Here is a 14,782-nt window from a genome sequence, read left to right on the forward strand (position 1 = left end):
CCAAGCAGAAAGGGAGTAACTGCTCATAGCGTGGAACTGAGAAAAATTGCTTTTATATACCTTGGTTTCACAGTAACTTTATGCAGTTACTGCTAACATGACCCCCATTTTCTCAAAAACACAATACAATAAATCAAATCAAATTTTATTGGTCACATACGCATGGTTAGCAGATGTTAATGCGAGTGTAGCGAAATACTTGTGCTTCTAGCTTCGACAATGCAGTAATATCTAACAAGTAATCTAACAAATTCACAACAACTACTTTATACACACAAATGTAAGGGATGAATAAGAATATGTACATATAAATATATGGATGAGTGGTGGCCGTGCGTCATAGGCAAGATGCAGTAGATGGTATAGAACAGTATATACATATGAGATGAGTAATGTAGGATATGTAAACATTATTAAAGTGGCGTTCTTTAAAATGACTAGTGATACCTTTATTAAGTCCATTTATTAAAGTGGCCAGAGATTTGAGTCTGTATGTTGGCAGCAGCCTCTCTATGTTAGTAATGGCTGTTTAACAGTCTGATGGCCTTGCGATAGAAGCTGTTTTTCAGTCTCTTGGTCCCAGCTTTGATGCATCTGTACTGACCTCGCCTTCTGGATAATAGCAGGGTGAATAAGCAGTGGCTCGCGTGGTTGTTGTCCTTGATGATCTTTTTGGCCTTCCTGTGACATCGGATGCTGTAGGTCTCTTGGAGGGCAGGTTTACCCCCGCTGATGCGTTGTGCAGACCGCACTACCCTCTGGAGAGCCTTGCTGTTGAGGTCGGTGCAGTTGCTGTTCCAGGCGGTGATACAGCCTGACAGGATGCTCTCAATTGTGCATCTGTAAAAGTTTGTGAGTGTTTTAGGTGAGGAGCCAAATTTCTTCAGCCTCCTGAGGTTGAAGAGACGCTGTTGCGCCTTCTTCACCACGCTGTCTGTGTGGGTGGACCATTTCAGTTTGCCTGTGATGTGTACGCCGAGAAACTTAAAACTTTCCACCTTCACCACTATTGTCCCGTCGATGTGGATGGGGGGGTGCTCCCTCTGCTGTTCTCTGAAGTCCACGATCATCTCCTTTGTTTTGTTGACGTTGAGTGAGAGGTTGTTTTCCTGACACCACACTCCGAGGGCCCTCACCTCCTCCCTGTAGGCTGTCTCTTCATTGTTGGTAATCAAGTCTACCGCTGTAGTGTTTGTTGTCTGCAAACTTGAGGATTGAGTTGGAAGCGTGCATGGCCACGCAGTCATGGGTGAACAGGGAGAACAGGAAAGGGCTGAGAACGCACCCTTGTGGGGCCCCAGTGTTGAGGATCAGCGGGGTGGAGATGTTGTTTCTTACCTTCACCACCTGGGGACGGCCCATCAGAAAGTCCAGGACCCAGTTGCACAGTGCGGGGTCAAGACCCAGGGTCTCTAGCTTAATGACGAGTTTGGAGGGTACTATGGTGTTAAATGCTGTGCTGTAGTCAATGAACATCATTCTTACATAGGTATTCCTCTTGTCCAGATGGGATAGGGTAGTGTGCAATGTGATGGCGATTGCATCGTCAGTGGACCTATTGGGGCGGTAAGCAAATTTGAGTGGGTCTAAGGTATCAGGTAGGATGGAGGTGATATGATCCTTGAATAGTCTTTCAAAGCACTTCATGATGACAGAAGTGAGTGCAGCGGGGCGATAGTCATTTAGTTCAGGAGGCAGGATATTTTTCCACGTGATTGAGCATGTATTTAAGGTTGCAAAAATGACATTACCTCATTTTCGACCAAATGAGCAGTTACTGCCTTTTTGCTTGGTAGGGCAGATTAGGTCTACAGGTCATTTGTTTAACTGCACGCGATTGCAGTACTGAAGAAGGCCAGTAGAGATCAGTATACAGTCATTCATTGAGCTATAATACAGCAAGTAACCTGTACATTTATTTAAATAAATATTTGGAAATAGGTAACCGTGAGGTTAGATCCATCCCTGTGTTATTTCTGAGACATGACATTTTCAAGTGTGATTAGGCTTACTTTCAGTCTTAGAGGTCACGGCTGGCAACATAATTAGTTAAGCAACCTCTAAAAACACATTCCAGATCAAGATGCTATCATGGATAGACGATCTAACGATGTTAGAGGGAAGAACAGTTTATGATAACTAGCCTTGCTACAACATAACAAAAATGTTGAAGAAAATGTGAGGACTACGGTGGCAAAAGTTGGGCTCGTCCGGGATTTGAACCCGGGACCTCTCGCACCCAAAGCGAGAATCATACCCCTAGACCAACGAGCCACTAAATGTAACTGCTGATATCGACATTTTACTACATACCAGCCATGAAATCACCAACAGCATGACACTTTTTATCTGGGATGAATTTGTATCCATAGTTGTTGTCTACACATTTATCCGGATGTTGGCGGCAAATTAATAGCTTGGAAAATACAGACTTTCCCTTTTTATTATGAAGAAAACCCTGGCTTTACGTACCTCAATTTCACCCAACTTGTCTTAATATCTTGTAAAAAATGTTTTGTGCACAAATTCTACCTCCGAAGTTTCTGATGTGGTTGATTAATTTCCTCATTACCGCGATAAAGCTTGCTACATTGTTACGTTGGCTACAGAAGATGAGATACGTAAGTACACCTGAGCAGTGTTCGAATACCCAAACTAACATACTGTAAACGACATACTTAATGAGTATATACTATTAGTTCATTTATTTATTTTTTAAATACATATAAGGGGAAGTGTAAGAGGTCTCCAATTTTTTAAATGGACTGGATCTTTATATATACCACTTGGGTCCTGTTTCAGTAATAATGATATCACACCTTCTTGTTGTGTGTCTGATAATCTATCATTTATATAGGAGTGGTTAAAACAAGCTAATAATGGTCCTTTGAGTATATAAAAAAAAAATTGTATACTTCCACTGGTATGCCATCCAGTCCTGGAGTTTTCCCATCCTTAAAGGCCCCAATTGCATCAAGTAGTTCCTCCTCTGTAATTAGGCCTTCACATGAGTCTTTCTGTACAGATGTTAATTTTACATTATTATTAGGGAAAAAATCCATACAATTAGTTTCAGTTAGTGGAGATGGAGGAGCCTGAAACGAAAACATATTCTTAAAGTACTTTACTTCCTCTATCAAAATATCATTTGGTGAATCATGCGTGACTCCATCATTTGTAACAAGTTTTAATACGTTTTTTTTGGTAGCATTTCTATATTGAAGATTGAAAAAGAATTTGGTGCATTTTTCCCCATATTACATCCAGTTCGCTTTATTTTTATAATATATTACACTGGATCTTTCTTGAATAAGTTCCTCCATTTCTTTTTGTTTTTCCTCTAACTTATTCTGTGCATCTATGGTACCGTTTTTATTGTTATCTAACTGTACTGTTAGTCCTTCAATTTCCTTTGTTAATATGGACTCTTTTGATCGAAATTGCTTTTGTTTTATAGATGAGTACTGAATTGCATGGCCTCTAAAGGCACACTTAAAAGTGTCCCATACAATATGGGGATCTGCTGTACCTATGTTATGTCTAAAAAAGTCAGTTATAAATTATTCTGTCCTAGTTCTAAACAAATTATCATCTAGTAGGCTTTGATTAAATTTCCAATATCCTCGCCCACGTGGAAATTCTGTAAGAGTAATATATATGCCAATTATGTGATGGTCCGACCGCATTCTGTCCCCTATCAAACACTTTTTAACTTTTGGTGCCAGAGAGAATGATATAAGCAAGTAGTCAAGGCGACTAGCTTGATTAAGCCTCCGCCATGTATATCTCACTAGGTCAGGGTATTTAAGTCTCCATATATCCACTAATTCCAATATATCCATGACATTCCCGATTTCCTTAAGTGCCTGAGGGTGATAGTTTGTAGTGTGATTTCCTTTCCGGTCCATAGAGGTATTTAAGACCGTATTCAAATCTCCCACTATAATAATAGAGTCTAGTGTTGCTTGTAGAGTTGATACATTCTTATATATATTGTCAAAGAAGCTTGGATCATCATTATTCGGACCGTATAGGTTAATAAGCCATATATGTTTATTGTCCAATAACATATTTAAAATAATCCATCTACCTTGAGGATCTGTTTGGACAAGTAGCACATTTGGATCAAAGTTATTATTAATTAAAACCATCACCCCTTTTGAATTTCTTTGCCCATGGGAGAAATATATTTCGCCCCCCCAGTTCTTTTTCCACAAAACTTCATCTAAAACTGTCGAATGGGTTTCCTGTAAACAATAGATATTAAAATCCTTCTCTTTTAGCCAGGTAAATACTGATCGTCTTTTCTTATTATCTGCTAAGCCATTACAATTGTAACTGGCTATACTTATTTCACCACTTACCACAATGAGACACACCTTTCAATTATTTTTATCAAAATATATGTTTGTAAACGTCCTATTAAAAAGTAACATAATGATTGAGTGTCTATATAGTTGTACCATGACATTTGCATCTCCACTAAGCAAACCTCCAATTGGTCCCCACTATTCCACCCGCCAAAAGCCCCCATCTCGAGTTGGGTTGTCATCCCAATGCCCGGCAGACCACCCCCGACCCCCCGCATCGCACAGCCCCGGACCGACTGGGATCCATCCTTCGAAAAGTGCACACAGCGCCATCCACCGAACCGAAGCAGATCCATTGCCAAATGCATTTCCATCGCCCTCACCTCGATTTTTATTACATATTGCTGTGGATCATCCTCTATAGTCCCTTACATCTTTTACTTCTTCCTTCGCAACAGTTGTGGGATACACACATACACCCACACACATTCAGCCCTTACCCCCACACAACCATAAGCTCACCCTCTCAACAATTGCACCATCCCAGAGCCCAACTCAAGATGGGTCATGATTTACAAATGTACTTGCAGTTGCAGCTGCATGAGAAGGCCTGCAAGACCGCGCAAAAAATGAGCATAAATGTAGAGATTTATTTACCATTGTCACATCCTAGATGATGGAGGTCAAATGTACACCTTCTTCCTGAAACACCCACAATACGGTCATCCGTTTTGACCATGTTCCCAAGCATCTCCATGCAGTCCGACTTTGATTTCGTGCCACCAGGGCCACAATAATATACCCCCTCTCTGAATGTCCGAGTGTGACCCCCTCCCCATGGGTTACTGCAGCTAGTGTTGCCAGCACTGCCACTGCCTGGGTGGGGGCACCCCACCGGAATCCCCACCGGCTAGGTACAAGGTCGTCAAGGTTCTCATTAGCAGCTTTGAGAATTTCCTTGTTTATTATGCTCTCCCTTTAGGGGGCTTTGGCTTTGCAGGACCAACCCTGCCAAGCAGGCTCAGAATCTTGAGGGGGCAGTGCTGCTCTTGGTCCCTGACCTCATTTTGGCTGCATACAGACCGCTTACAGCATGCACATAAAACAGTTAGGGACTTCTCCTTAGTATCTGGGCCATTCATGTGGGTGTCTAGGGTATAGGGCCATGGACCGTACCATTAAAATAGGATAATAAATAATTAGATATAATTTATTTTAAAAATGTAGTTCCCCATGATAGGACAATAAATAAATAAGACGTATAATTCATTATAAAAGTATATCCATCATCTGAACAACATTGAAGCCCTCTCATACCCGGCTCACAGCAATACATTGGCTCTGGGATATGCAACCATTTCATTACTCACTCACTCAACTTTCCAAACATAACAAATAAAATAAACACACACCACACCATCCACACATACTGTGCCTTCTGTTTACTTAGTTTTTATCTTCACTATGTAGAAATAGTGGTTGTGTTCAATTAGTTATATGTGAAGATTTATAGAAAAGCTATATTTTGTATTGTATTGTTACAATCAATAACCGGGCTTGAATTGTGTTTATTTTCCTCATCTATGAGAACTTTGTAATTTTTTAAATAACCATGGAGTAGTCTTTGTGTCTCTGAACAACTGGTTATCAATATATAGTTTATCAACGACGAGAGCTACTCGTTTCGCTTTTAATCTATTTTCTTTGAAAATTGGATACAGAACTTTGCGCCGTTCTGCAATTTCTTTCGGAAACTGATCATTCATGCCAATTTTGGTCCCAGCAAGTCTTTTACCCAGGCTTTTAACCATTATTTTATCTTTAAATGAAGCAAATTTGGCAACGATTGGGCGTTCGTACCTCTGCCCTCTCTGTCCGAGGCGGTGTACACGTTCAAGTTGGTTCAAGTTGGATCTTGTCGATAACTTCGCGTGGAATCTGAAGCGCTGCAAAAAGGAACTCTCTAACTACAGATTCAGGAACCTCTCCTTCTTTCTCTTGGATATTTGTAAGTACCAAATTCTCTCTCATGGATCTAGTTTGTATGTCCAGTAAGCATTCCTTCAGAACGGTGTTCTCCTTTTTAATTTCATTAATTTCGGTTTCAATCTTATTGACTGTCCCTTTTAGCGCGTGTGTTTCCTTCTCCAATGCCGCAGCTTTTTCATCACTCATCTCTAGGCTTGCCTTCAACTCTTTTATATCCTTACTAACTAATTCAAGTATACCCAGTTTGTCATTTATTGATTTTAACAGATCGGTTTCGACCTTTACCATTGCCGGTGGTGAGAATATTAGATCATCAGTGTCTGTTGAAGAGTCACGTTTTCGTTTTTGAATCGGTTCCCCTGTCTTACTCTCCGTCATGTTTGGGTGTTGCTTGTTTTCGTAATATTTGTCGATAAATGTCTCTAGTCTTAGGATTTGTTTTGTGTTATTATCCAGATTGAAGGTTTATCACTCACCAGATTATGTAGTGCTAATATTTTAGTCTAATTTAGCAGATATTTTGAATATTATGTTTTATCTTGAGGTGCTCTACATAACTTCGTTCAGTCCGCCATTACCTTTACGTTACCTTTACGTCTACGTCTACGCCCTCCTACCTCCCTCTATTAGTTCATTTTAGTATACTGTAAACGAACGGTATCGTTTCAGTTGAGCATACTAGCGCTTCGCCTGTCTACCGGAAGTTGATGTGTTGCTTTGCAACCTCTTGCTAGCTTGTTACCATGACAAGTCACTAGCTAAACATTTTATGATTTTGGGTTTGTTCATGAGTTCAATCTGGAGTGCAAGAGTGCGCTGTGGGTGTTTTTAATTCAGAGTGTTGTCAGATTGGCCGGACGCACTGGCACGAGGAGTACGGTTGATCCTAAAGAACACCTCACTCTGACCATTTCCTCATTCTAGCAGAGCTGGTTAGGCTGTTTTCGTGTTATCCAGAGCATTGGCGACTGTAACCGTGCTGCTGGGAACAATTTAATTATGCTTTTTTTTGCCAGTGTTCGTAAAATTCATCAGTTATTCATCTGGCACAGGTACACTCATTCAGACGAGAGTGCTCTGAAATCGGAGTAGATAGCCAGAGCGAATTTACGAATGCACCAGAATGTCCGTTGAGAACGCACAACTACACCACTTAGCTAAACTAAGAATGACGGGAATAATCAAGTCAATAAACGTTGGGTAGATAGCGTATAGTTAATATACTGGCAAGTGGGATGTATTAATAGCCAACTAACTTTAGGTCGCTAGCTAACATACCGGTACATACTGCTGTAATGATATGCTATGCCCGTCATAAGGATAGTGTAGCTATCAAATTGTCAACCAACATAACTTGTAAGATACTTTATTACTTTATTACATTGCTCAACATTTTCTTAACATTTGTCAAAATTAGTTAAAGCAATGAATTTGTATCCTCACTCGTTGGACTTCAGCTGCTTATTTTCCGCCATTCTCTTCAAATCTGAAAACGGTGTGAAGCTACCCCCATTTTCTGAAGAATTGCATTATGGGCCCTAAAAGCACGGGAAAAGTGTCCACTGCTTGTATACTTCGTATTTTGGAGAATGTAGTACGACATCTGGGAGCTTTTGGCATTCTAACTATATCCATACTATGACCAACAAGCTGGGTTGGGGAGTAATGGATTACATGTAAGGGATTACAGAAACTGTAATCCGTTACGTTACCAGTAAAAATATTGTAATCAGATTACCGATACTTTTGAAAAACTAGGTTACTTTTAAATTCAGGAAGAATGTTTGCAAAAAAAAAATCTGTGACACTTCTGTGTTTTCGCAATGACATTCAAATCAGCATTGAAAAAAGTCGCACATGTAAGTTTGTACCACCTGAGCGAGTCTGAACACAAGTCAGAGACTTGATGATGACACACCATATGTGTTTGATGGATCGCGCGAAAAGAGCAGGAATGGGTTTTTGTAGGCTACAGTCCAAGCTATGTCTTCCAATGGTGCGACTGCTATCGGCATCCAAAGATTATCCAATTTGAATAAACGCTTGAAGGTAAGGATGACAGTAGTAGTGTAGTCTACGGCGATACGGGTATCACTTATTATTGATATCTACATAGCGCATTGATGTGAATCACACTGCTGCTCTCTCATTTAGCTATTTGCGCCTTACGGATTGTTGTTGTTGTGGATGCTTGTTCACAAATCTAAATGTACATTTGAACCCAAATATGGTTAAATTCAAGAAGTTTAAGCTGCCTATCAATAATTGTTTTTGAAACCAGTGGACAGCCTGTGAAAAATGCGATCTTGCAACAGCTGCATAGTGCGGATCCCAGTCTATGGAATAAAAGTGGGGCTTTTATTGCTCAATCTAAATCGTGCTGGGGGAAAGAAAATGTATAGGCCTAATGGACACATGTTCAAACTTGCACACCTTTGATAGACTTAAAGTGGCAATCTGTAGTTGCTACGTCCATTTTTGGACTTATAAATTATATATATATATATATATATATATATATATATATCCATTGATTCTTGAAGAATATAACTTATAAATGCCTCATGAGCTTAGTTCAACTGTCACACTCCATGAGAACCCACAATATAAGCTTGTTTTACTCCAATGATTGTAATCATTGGAAATGTAAACAAACACTGTATAGCCTCTTAACATGGTTAAAATTATAATTTTGATATCATGTATGGTCAGTCCTTGCAGCCATAGCTCTGTCTATAACATGTTTTTATTATTTTTACAATCACTAGGACCCATTTCATAATACTTAGGTCACTTTTTCAAAACTCTTCACACAGTTCTCCTAACCAACTTTCAGCTTGGCACAGCAGTTACTTTCACATCCAAAATGCACTAAAACTACCAAAACACTTCATACATGAGGCAACATTACAATGTTATCTTTTGTAAAATGTCTTGACAAAACAAGAATGACACCTCTCTACAGCTTAGAATTCACTGCAGTATATGTTACAGGGATGAATCAGACATGATGCAATATGCTTCAATATGTTTTATGTCTTTTTTGGGCATTGAGTGTATATACAATAATTTGTATATACACCAACGCTAGTCAACCCTGTCTTCTGCATTTGGCCACAGGTTCTCATCCACATCACATCTTATGTCATCTTGGGCAATACACCTAAGAAATAATCTATTGGCATGCCTGGTCCATCCCTGGCAATCTTCTGCAGATATGTCCAGGCATCCAGCATTCATTGCGTCCAGGAAGGACATTTGATTATGTCATAAACCTTCCACCTCCATGAGGAAAATAATTGAGGAATGGAGAGTAAGGTGGGAGGAAAAGTGACACCATCCTGGGATGGGCTGCAAACCACTGACTGCACAGGAGTGGTGAAATGCCACATTGTCCCATACAACTACAAACGTTTGCCAACTTTGATGTTGGCACCCCTCTGGCCCGGGACATCCACTGTGGCTCTTTTCCCAATCACATTCCTTCCTTGCCGCCGTGTTTTGGCCAAGTTGAAACCAGCCTCATCCACAAAGATGAATATGTGGGGTGTTTGCCTGGCTTCAATCTCCATGACTCTCTAAAATAAATTCACAAGGCATCATAAGAGTTAGGCTATTACGCTAGTTTACATTATACTAAAAACATGCCATTGTGTGCCTCTGCCCTGTTTGGTTTTGTTCAAAACCAGTTCTGTATTTTACAGTCATCTTACCTGGACATATTGGTTCCTGAGTTGCTTGACTTGTTCAGAGTTCCTCTCAAAGGGAACAGTGTACAACTGCTTCATCCTGACTTGATGTTGTTTCAGGACTCTAGAAATATTTGTTATGCTTACATTGTGAATATTTCCAAATGTAATGTTGTCTACCAACACTCTGTCCCGAACCTCTGTGAGTTTTATGTCATTGTTTTTGATGACCATATCAACGATTGCAGTTTCTTGCACAGCAGTGAAAATCCTACTGCTCCCGCCTGTGGGAGGTAACCGTTAGGTCCTTAGCAGAAATATAAAAACAATTACACACAAGTGGGTTTGGAGGCGTTGCTCAATTTACTTCTGTAATGTGCAGTTCAGTCAGATGCCCTTGTAGAATGCACATCTTACCTGTTGTTTTGCTGGAAATTTCTCACAATAGATGCCACTGTTGAACGTTGCAGATTTGGCTACACTCTCAGACCAGCCTCTCTCATTGATAGACCATGATTTATTACATTATCAATTATAGTAGCCCTAATCTCATCTGAGACTACAGCTCTTGATCTTCCTCTCAGTCTTCTTCCACCACGCATACGTTGTAAAGGTCCTGTGTGTATCTGGTGTAGAGAGTCAGGCGCAGGACAGCAAATATGAGTAATCAACATATTTTTACTCAAAATGACAAATGTACAAAGTAACATACGAGCACACAATAACAGACCGAAAATACAATAAACAATGACTCACAAACAAACATGGGGAACAGAGGGTTAAATAATAAACAGGTAATTGGGTGAGTGAAACCAGGTGTGTAAGACTAAGACGAAACAAATGGAAAATGAAAGTGGATCGGCGGTGGCTAGAAGGCCGGTGACGTCGACCGCCGAACGCCGCCCGAACAAGGAGAGGGACCGACTTCGGTGGAAGTCGTGACATACGTACTCCTGTTCCTCTTCCTCTCCCAGCTACTCTTCTTCCTCTGTCAGCCCCTTCTCTATCTCTGGCTGGGTCCATGTTTACATTACAGTACAGCATTATTCCTAAAAATGGCCCCTTTTGTATAGATGGTAATGAAATTGAAAGACTAACACCTGGGTAGGTGTTCAGCTACAATGGGGATCAGATGTGGTTGGTCTAATTGTTTTGATAGTATTTCATTTTTTAGATTTTGAATATATTTCAATACGGTATTACTGTAGAAATGTAGTAAATTGCTGTCTTATTCAATTTTGTGTTATATTAGGTTTTGAACTTAAGTTTAACAGTTTTCAAAAGAGTATGTAAACATGTGCAAATTGGCCTGTGGGTACATAGAGTTTTGGTGGTGGTTGTGTCTGAGTGAGAAAAGAATTCATGAAATTTGAAAGATGTAGTCATTGAATGCATTTTGTGCCAAAGCAATGACAAGTGATCCACAGTTTAGCCCACATAGACTGCTGTTGTGCTCACTGTGTGAAAAGTTCTGAAAAAGTGACCTAAGTATTGAGAAATGTGTCCTAGCGATTGTAAAAAAGAAAATAAAAAAAAAGAAATGTAATCTGAGAGTGGTTACATTTCTCCAGGCCCATCCCTCATCTTTTTTACCAAAACAGAGGTGGTTAATTACCCGACCGTTTTGTTATTGTTTCATCTGTGAATTTTCCCTTTAAACAGCTGCATATCAAAGTGACACTAAGAAAAAGGTAAACAATAGGTCTATAGCAAATGTAGCATATGGCATTCATTTTTCACATGTAAATAGCAAATTCCCAACCCCGCCAAAAAACGATATACTCAATTTATGTTACAAATAGTGCGGTTAGAATGAGTATTTGAACACAGCTATGGATTGTGTGTGTGCCATTCAGAGAGTGAATGGGCAGGACAAAATATTGAAGTGCCTTTGAACAGGGCATGGTAGTAGCATATCATCCCTGTGGAATGCTTTCGACACCTTGTAGTCGGAGTCCATGCCCCAACGAATCTAGGCTGTTCTGAGAGCATAAGGTGATGCAACTCAATATTAGGAAGGTGTTCCTAATGTTTTGTACACTCCGTGTATAATATAGAGAATCATTGTACCATCTAGACCACTGTAAAATATATTTTCTTTAACCAAAACAATTGTATTTGCAGTGGTTTGAATCTGGTGTGCAAAACCGAGAGTAAAATACAAAAAAGGAAACTTAAGCACGGGAAGCATAGAAATATAACAGATATACCGCTTTTTAGACTTGCTTTCAATGATATTGACAGATCTATAACTCAGTTTTCTATGTTAATTTGGTTGGGTCCCCCAAAAACATACACATTGCAGCTTTAAAGGGACAATTTGCAATTGCTACATACATTTTTGGACTTTTAAATGAATGATATGTACCAATTGATTCTTGAAGAATATGTAGGGGATAATCAACAAGGGGCTGTGTTCTATGGAAAATTGTCACACCCTGATCTGTTTCACCTGTCTTTGTGATTGTCTCCACCCCCCTCCAGGTGTCACCCATCTTCCCCATTATCCCCTGTGTATTTATACCTGTGTTCTCTGTTTGTCTGTTACCAGTTCGTTTTGTTTCGTCAAGCCTACAAGCGTTTTCCCCTCTGTTCATGTCTCGCAATTGTTCCTGTTTTCTAGTTTTCCCGGTTTTTACCCTTTCTGCCTGCCCCGAGCCTGCCTGCCGTCCTGTACCTTTGCCCCACCTATCTGGATTATTGACCTCTGCCTACCCTGACCCTGAGCCTGCCGTCCTGTACCTTTGCCCCACCTGTCCGGATTACTGACCCCTGCCTGCCCTTGACCTGTCTTTTGCCTGCCCCTGTTGGATTAATAAACTATTGTTAATTTGACGGGTCTGCATCTGGGTCTTACCTTGAAACGTGATAGTACGAACTGGCCATGACTGACCCAGCAGACTCGTGCTAGCTGCGCAACGCCATCTCCTCCCAGGGAGCCACCATCAGTAAGCACGAGGAATTGCTTCGTGGCCTTATGGAGGGGGTCCAAACGTTGGCTTAACACCATGACCAGGTGTTGGACATTTTGCTGGAGTAATTCCGCGGGTTGTCTGGGAGGCAGCCTACCGTGGTGGTAACCCCACAGCCCCTCAGTAACTCAGCGGTTAGCAGCGCAGTCTCGTCGGTCACTTCACATTCTTGGGAGCCCCGCTTAACTCCCCCGGAACACTTCAATGGAGAGACAAGCACCTGTCAAGGGTTTCTAGCTCAGTTTGCCCTCGTCTTTAAGCTTCAGCCCTCCTCCTTCCCCTCGGATCGCTCCAAGATAGCCTACTTCATCACGCTGATGTCCGGAGGGGCTCTCACCTGGGCTACTGCTGTATGGGAACAACAGCCAGCCATAGGCGTTAGTCTGGAGGGGTTCGTGGGAGGGGTGAAGAAGGTTTTTGATGTCCCATTCTCCGTGAGAGAAGCTGCCCTAATTCAGCTTCGACAGGACACCCACAGTGTGGCAGACTATGCAGTGGATTTCCGCACGTTGGCAGCGGAGAGTGCTTGGAACCAGGAAGCGCTGTTCGATATATTCCTGCACGGCGTCTCGGAGGAGGTCAAGGACGAGCTTGCTGCTCGGGAGTTACCTACGGTTCTCGATTCCCTCATCGCGTTGACCATCCGCATCGATGGGAGATTACGGGAACGACAGAGGGAGAGAATTTTATTTTGCTCGTATGTCCAGGGATTCCACCTTGCCTCCGAGTCATCCCGGAAGTCCATGGCGGTCACTTTGCCAAGAGAACCCGAGGCTTCCTGACCTCCCCAAGAGTCACCAAAGACGGCCGAGTCACCGCTTCCTGAGCCTATGCAACTAGGCAGAGCTGGGCTGTCGCCAGCGGAATGGCAATACAGGATCAACACGAAGAGTTGTCTGTATTGCGGGACTTTTGGTGATTTTGTGTCCTCTTGTCCTTTAAAAAGACCAGGCTCACCGGTAGGAGCGAGTACTCTGGTGGGCCACATGGATAACGTTTCTGCTTCCCTTGCTCTCACCCCTTTTCATGCCATTCTGCTGTGGGGAAACCAGTCTAAATCTCTGCGGGTCCTCATTGACTCTGGGGCTGCTGAGAGATTTTTGGACGCTACCCTGGCTTCCGAGCTGAACATCCCCACTCAGCCCCTCTACATTACCATGGATGTTAGAGCGCTGGTCAGATTCCCGTAGTTTTGGGATTCTCCTGGTTCCAGCGACACAATCCCCTCATCTACTTGGCTACGGGTGCCATCATAGGCTGGAGTCTGTTCTGCCACGCCCATTATCTTAAGTCAGCGCAACCTGCCCCAGGATGTCTTCCTGGGGACTCGGAAGGTGCCCCGGACCTCTCCGCCATCCCCGCGGAGTACCAGGACCTCCGGGAGGTGTTCAGCAAGGCCCGGCCCACTTCGCTACCGCCGCACCGACCCTATGACTGCGGGATTGACCTTCTCCCTTGTACCACGCCACCCCGGGGTCATCTGTACCCTCTGTCGGGACAGTGTTATAATGGCAGTGTTATGATTCTATGGGCCTAATGTTCATAAAATATCAAATGTAATACACCTACCTGATGATGATGTGGCACTGTAGGTGGCTTAGATTGGTTAAAGTATGTATTTATAGGCCTAGTTGTTGGGCAGTTTTATTCCATTTTTTGTTACCCATTTTGAAGGCTCATGCCTATCTTTTTCAAATAATGGGCTAGTATTATTATTAGTAGGCCCATAATCAATCCTATTAGATATAGAAGATAATCAAGGACAACAACCACCTGAGCCACTGCCTGTTCACCCTCCTAGAAGGCGAGGTCAGTACAGGTG

General features: G+C 41.9%; 1 non-coding gene across 1 annotated transcript; it reads right to left on the reverse strand.

The window, feature by feature from the left end:
* Nucleotides 1-2,202: 2,202 nt before the first annotated feature.
* trnap-ugg (transfer RNA proline (anticodon UGG)) lies at nucleotides 2,203-2,274 on the reverse strand. The gene has a single exon. It is a non-coding gene; the product is annotated as a tRNA-Pro (tRNA).
* Nucleotides 2,275-14,782: the final 12,508 nt, after the last annotated feature.

This window comes from Salvelinus fontinalis, chromosome 17, assembly GCF_029448725.1.
Source record: "Salvelinus fontinalis isolate EN_2023a chromosome 17, ASM2944872v1, whole genome shotgun sequence".
Taxonomy (NCBI): Eukaryota; Metazoa; Chordata; class Actinopteri; order Salmoniformes; family Salmonidae; genus Salvelinus; species Salvelinus fontinalis.